This window comes from Callithrix jacchus, chromosome 1 (assembly GCF_049354715.1).
Source record: "Callithrix jacchus isolate 240 chromosome 1, calJac240_pri, whole genome shotgun sequence".
NCBI classification, from domain to species: domain Eukaryota; kingdom Metazoa; phylum Chordata; class Mammalia; order Primates; family Cebidae; genus Callithrix; species Callithrix jacchus.
In genome coordinates, this window is record NC_133502.1 from 141,048,647 (window position 1) to 141,055,544 (window position 6,898).

The 6,898-nt window shown below is 43.7% G+C and overlaps 1 non-coding gene across 1 annotated transcript; it reads left to right on the forward strand.

Moving 5' to 3' along the window:
• The first annotated feature begins 4,979 nt into the window (after window positions 1-4,979).
• Window positions 4,980-5,095, forward strand: LOC118147969 (U5 spliceosomal RNA). The gene has a single exon (XR_004734699.1). It is a non-coding gene; the product is annotated as a U5 spliceosomal RNA (small nuclear RNA).
• The last annotated feature ends 1,803 nt before the right edge of the window (window positions 5,096-6,898 follow it).

Below are 6,898 nucleotides of genomic sequence, written 5' to 3' on the forward strand. Positions count from 1 at the left end.
TAATAGAGATGGGGTTTCACCATGTTGACCAGGCTGGTCTTGAACTCCTGACTTCAAGTGATCTGTCTGCCTCCACCTCCTAAAGTGCTGGGATTACAGGCATGAGCCATGATGCCCAGCCAAAAACAAAAATTTTAGCTAGGCATGGGCACGGTGACACGGGCCTGTAGTCCCAGCTATTCAGGAGGCTGATTTGGAAGGATTGCTTTAGACCAGGAGGTTGAGGCTGCAGTGAGCCATGATTGTGCCACTGCACTCCAACCTGGTTGACAGAGCAAGACCAAAACAAACGAACAAACTTCCCCCCATTTTTAAAAGACTTAAACACGAACATAATTATATTTTTGGTAGAGACAGGGTTTAACTATGTTGGCCAGGCTGGTCTTGGACTCCTGACCTTGTGACCCACCTGCCTCGGCTTCCCAAAGTGCTGGGATTACAGGTGTGAGCCACTGTGCCTGGTCCTGGCCTAATTTTTTTTTTTAAGCCCACAACTAACATCACATGTCTTTTTCTCTTTATAAGGCCTAGTTGCCTCTAAAAATGGAAGCTGAATTCAGTTCATGCTGCACACTCTTCCCTATTGCAAAGGAATATTACTGATTAATATGTGTTCTTACTACTGTAACTAGTTTATTTTTTTAATATTTGACAAGCGTGTTGACCAGCGTTATGGAATTTCACTCTATTTACATGTGGTTTAGTGTTCAGCATCAGATTCAGTGGGACCACAATAGATTTCTTGTCCCCTTTTTCCATATAGCTCTTCTCTGGCAAATTTGCCTCCAAAATGCCAGCTGCCTCAGTCTCCTCAAACTTGATCTCTGCTTCCTCACCTCATGAACACTGCTATGTCTTGCTTGGATTCTCTCACCCTTAGCAGAAGCCTAGAAACTGTCTAGAGGCAGAGAGCAAAGTGTTTTTAGATTCATCTTATTTGTTTTTCTTCTCTCATGGAACAGAGTCCTACACTCCTTGTCCAGTGTCTGAGATTAGGTATTTCATGTAATTTTGCCCACTTTTCTCATTGTTTATCACCAGAGGGCAAGTCCAGTACCAACCATTAGAGGAACTTAGGATTTCATTTTTGGTAAACTTTTAATAATTAATTTAATTGAGTTGGAGTAAAGAAAGGGGAAAGAAATGAAAGTGAACACCATAACTTGAAAGGCAAATGACAAGGAAAGATCTTTTTTAATATATATATATTTTAAATACATTTGGGGCCGGGCGCGGTGGCTCACGCCTGTAATCCCAGCACTTTGGGAGGCCGAGGCGGGTGGATCACAAGGTCAAGAGATCAAGACCATCCTGGTCAGCATGGTGAAACCCCATCTCTACTGAAAATACAAAAAATTAGCTGGGCATGGTGGCGCGTGCCTGTAATCCCAGCTACTCAGGAGGCTGAGGGAGGAGAATTGCCTGAACCCAGGAGGCGGAGGTTGCGGTGAGTCGAGATGGCGCCATTGCACTCCAGCCTGGGTAACAAGAGAGAAACTCCGTCTCAAAAAAATAAATAAATAAAATAAAAATAATAAATAAATAAATTTAACAGAATAATAATGTATGGAATATGCCAGCTCCTTCAAATACATAAGAAAAAAGGAGGGCCGGGCGCGGTGGCTCAAGCCTGTAATCCCAGCACTTTGGGAGGCCAAGGCGGGTGGATCACGAGGTCAAGAGATCGAGACCATCCTGGTTGACATGGTGAAACCCAGTCTCTACTAAAAATACAAAAAATTAGCTGGGCATGATGACGTGTGCCTGTAATCCCAGCTCCTCAGGATGCTGAGGCGGGAGAATTGCCTGAACCCAGGAGGCGGAGGTTGCAGTGAGCCGAGATCATGCCACTGCACTCCAGCCTGGGTAATGAGTGAAACTTTGTCTGAAAAAATAAAGAAATAAAAAAAAAATAGAAAGGAAGCAACTCAGTGGTAAAATGGTCAGAGGATAACAAGAAGCAATTCACAAATGGTCAATAAACAAAAGAAATGTACAGCACAAGGAAATACAAATTAAAATCTAATGAAAAACTATTCATTGGCTTGGCAGGATGGCTCAAGCCTGTAACCCAGTGCTTTGGGAGGTTAAGGTGGGAGGATCACTGGAGTCCAGGAGTTTGAGACCAGCTTGGGCAACACAGCAAGATCCCTCTCTCTACAAAAATCTGAAAAATTAGCTGGGTGTGGTGGTGCATGCCTGTAGTCACAGCTACTACGGAGGCTGATGAGTAGGATCACTTAAGCCAGGAGTTTGAGGCTGGAGCAAGCTTTGATTGGCCAGTACACACCAGCTACAGCGATAGAGCAACACTCTGTCTCTCTCCCTCTCTTTTTTAAATTTTTAGTAAAATCAAAAAATTCGTCCTTTTTTTTTTCTGAGATAGAGTCTTACTGTCGCCAGGCACCAGGCTGGAGTGCAATGGTGCAATCTCGGCTCACTGCAACCTCCGCCTCCTGTATTCAGGCAATTCTCCTGCCTCAGCCTCCTGAGTGGCTGGGACAACAGGCGCACACCACCATGCCCAGCTGATTTTTGTATTTTTAGTAGAGACGGGGTTTCACCATCTTGGCCAGGATGGTCTTGATCCCCTGACCTCGTGGTCTGCCTGCCTCGGCCTCCCAAAGTGCTGGGATAACAGACGTGAGCCACCGCGCCCGGCCACTCATGCCCCTTGCTATATGTTCACTCAAATTTTTTTTCCTTAGATCTCCTTATTCCCAATTTTCCAGTCTTTCTCATTCAAGGTCTGTAGCCAACCAACCAAGTCACTCACCACTATCCATGATTCTGAAAATATCCTAACCTCAGGCTACTTTTATTCACCAAAATTAGATGGTGCATCTGCCAAAGCTTCCCAGTTAGGAGGATTTTTCCTCAACACTGTCTTTCAGGGTCCTCACTATGTGCTATTTTCTGCTTGTGTTTTCTCACCCACCAAGCCAACCTCCTCTGTTAGCTGGCCACAAGAATATATATGGCAATAGATATAAGCTGAGAGGTGCCAAGGCAAGAGGAGTAGATGACTGGGGGTTCATGCCACCTGCAGCTTATGCACTTTAGCTGTATTTGTGTCTGCTCCTGAATGTACCACTTCTACGTTGCGACAGATTGCTGCTGGGCCCACCCACCTTCTGACGTGGTGAGTCTGAGAAGCAAAACTTTTTTATTTTATTTTTTTTGAGACAGAGTCTTGCTTTGTTGCCCAGGCTGGAGTGCAGTGCCGTGATCTTGGCTCACTGCAAGCTTCACCTCCTGTGTTCAGGTGATTCTCCTGCCTCAGCTTCCTGAGTAGCTGGGACTACAGGCTCATGCCACCATGTCTGGCTAATTTTTTGTATTTTTAATAGAGACGTCTTTTTACCATGTTGGCCAGTCTGGTCTCGAACTCCTGGTCTCAAGTGATCCACCATCCTGGGCCTCCCAAAGTGCTGGGATTTCAGGTATGAGCCACTGCCTGGTCTGAGAAACAAAATTTATGAAGGATTGTATTGTCCATGTGGTTGATGTCCTATAATCAGGCACCTCATCTTTGCCATGGTCAGATGCTGATTATTTTATTTTTTGAGACAGAGCCTCACTCTGTCACCCAGAGTGCAGAGGTGCAATCTCAGCTCACTGCAATCTCCACCTTCCTGGTCCAAGGAATTCTTATGCCCCAACCTCCTGAGTAGCTGGAATTACAGGCACATGCCACCATACCTGGCTAATTTTTGTAATTTTAGTAGAGATGGGGTTTTGCCACGTTGGTCAGGCTGGTCTTGAACTCCTGACTTCAACTGATCCACTCACCCTGCCTCGGCCTCCCAAAGTGCTGGAATTATAGGCGTGAGGCACCTTGTCCAGCCTGATTTTTCAAAAATGTATAATTCTCAGCCTTACTATGGAACCCTAGGGGTCCCAGGTTGTGATTCTCTTATTGGAGCTTGTCAGAAACTCCACATGATGCCTTTTGCCACTATCTTAGTCTGTTTGTTCGGCTACAACAACATATCTGAGACTGCATAATTTGTAAAGAATAGAAATTTATTTCTCACAGTTCTGGAAGCTGGGAGGTCCAAGATCATGATGCCAGCATGTTTGGTGTCTGGTGAGGGTTGCTGTCTGATTCCAAGATGGCGTCTCTTGCTGTGTCCTCAAATAGTGAAAGGTGGAAGGGCAAAAAGGATTGAATACTGTGAAGCCTCTTTTATAAGGGTCTTAATCCCATTTATGAGGGAGGAGACCTCACGACTTAATTTCCTCCTAAATTGCACTGGAGATAAGTTTCAATGTAAATTTTGTAGGGATATAAACATTCAAATTACAGCAGCCACCACCATAGGTACTGCTGGGTTCTATGGTTCAAACAGCAGGGCCATTTGCACCCCAGCCTAGAGCTGCTGCTGAGTACTTCCCTCATCTTGGACCCACTCGAAGCTGGCAGCTTTTTGTGTCACCCAGTATATGGGTGGGAGTAAGGACTAATATTCTGCCTCCAGAACAAAGACACTTTAGTTGGCGGCGTGGGGAATGAGAGATGCAATATTGTAATTTGTCTTTTACTTTGAAGGGGATGTCCCAGTATTATCCAAACAACTAGATTATCCAAAACTTGACTGTTAGCCAGGTGCGGTGGCTCATGCCTATAATCCCAATACTTTGGGAGGCAAAAACAGGCAGATCACAAGGCCAGGAGTTTGAGAACAGCCTGGCTAACATGGTGAAACCCCATCTCTAAAAATATAAAAATTAGCTGGGTGTGGGCATGCCTGTAATCACAGCTACTTGGGAGGCTGAGGCAGGAGAACTGCTTGAACCCGGGAGGCAGAGGTTGCAGTGTGCGAGATGGCACCACTGCACTCCAGCTTGGGCAACAGAGTGAGACTGTCTCAAACAAAACAAAACAAAAAACTTAACTATTGTGGTGGACCTTTGAATCTTCATAAAGTTTATCTCTCACTTTTGAAAGAACATGTATCTTTAAAAGACTTCTAATGATACTCTGGTTTCTCTTTAAATCGTATAAATCTTTTGCCTTCTACTAAAGATTTCTGTGGAGAGAAATAATTCTGAGTCTTAATTCAATTTTTTGAGGCCCTGTTTCTGCAGGGTGATTTAAAAAAAAAAAGACTTCTATTGAATTTGCCGTTTTTTAAAAAAACAAATAGAGACAGAGTTTCACCATGTTGGGCAGGATGGTGTCAATCTCTTGACCATGTGATCCCCCAATGTCGGCCTCCCAAAGTACTGGGATTACTGGTGTGAGCCACCATGTCCGGCCGAATTTGCCATTTTTTATACATATAGTCTGATTACTTTTCTGTTCGCAATATTGGCACCAAATTACAGGTGTGAGCCACCGTGCCCAGCAGTGATGTTCTGTAGTGTATTCAGATGGTCAAAGTCTCTTCAGAATATGTATATATACACATATATCAGGCACAGTGGCTCATGCCTGTAATCCTATATATATGTAATCATATACACACACACACACACACACACACACACATATATCAGGCACAGTGGCTCATGCCTGTAATCCTATATATATGTAATCATATACACACACACACACACACATACACACACACACACATACATATATCAGGCACGGTGGCTCATGCCTGTAATCCTACATATACGTATATAGGATATATGTATATATGTATATAGAATCACAGGCATGAGCCACCGTGCCTGATATATGTATACATACCATGCCTCAGCCTCCTGAGTAGCTGGAATTACTACTCATGCCACCACACCTGGCTAATTTTTGTACTTTTAGTAGAGATGGGGTTTCACCATGTTGGTAAGGCTGGTCTTGAACTCCTGACCTCAAGTGATCCACTCACCCTGCCAGTGAACCAAAAGAAATTATGGTGAACCAAAAGAAATTATGATAGGGACTAGTACTTCTTCATCTTTTAAATCATTAACTGTGCCTTTACAAAAGAAGACATACATGAAGCCAACAAACATATGAAAAAATGCTCATCATCACTGGTTATTAGAGAAATGCAAATCAAAACTATATTGAGATACCATCTCACACCAGTTAGAATGGCGATCATTAAAAAGTCTGGAGACAACAGATGCTGGAAAGGATGTGGAGGAATAGGAACACTTTTACACTGTTGGTGGGAGTCTAAATTAGTTCAACCATTGTGGAAGACAGTGTGGCGATTCCTCAGGACCTAGAAATAGAAATTCCATTTGACCCAGCAATCCCATTACTGGGTATATATCCAAAAAATTATAAATCATTCTACTATAAGGAAACATGCACACGAATGTTCATTGCAGTACTGTTTACAATACCAAAGACCTGGAACCAACCCAAATGCCCATTGACGATAGACTGGACAGGGAAAATGTGGCACATATACACCATGGAATATTATGCAGCCATAAAAAACGATGAGTTCATGTCCTTTGTAGGGAGATGGATAAACCGGGAGACCATCATTCTCAGCAAACTGACACAAGAAACAGAAAATGAAATACCGCATGTTCTCACTCATAGGCAGGTGTTGAACAATGAGAACACATGGACACAGGGAGGGGAGCACTACACATTGGAGTCTGTTTTGGGGAATAGGGAGGGACAGCAGGGGGTGGGGAGTTGGGGAGAGATAGCATGGGAAGAAATGCCAGATATAGGTGAAGGGGAGGAAGGCAGCAAATCACACTGCCACGTGTGTACCTATGCAACTATCTTGCATGTTCTTCACATGTACCCCAAAACTTAAAATGCAATTAAAAAAAGGATAGTTAAAAAAAATCATTAAGTGTGCCATCATAGCGATTATTGCCAGTGGTATATATATAAGGCACAGTGGCTCATGCCTGTAATCCTAGCATTTTGGGAGGTCAAGGTGGGAAGGAATCACTTGAGCCAAAAAGTTCAAGA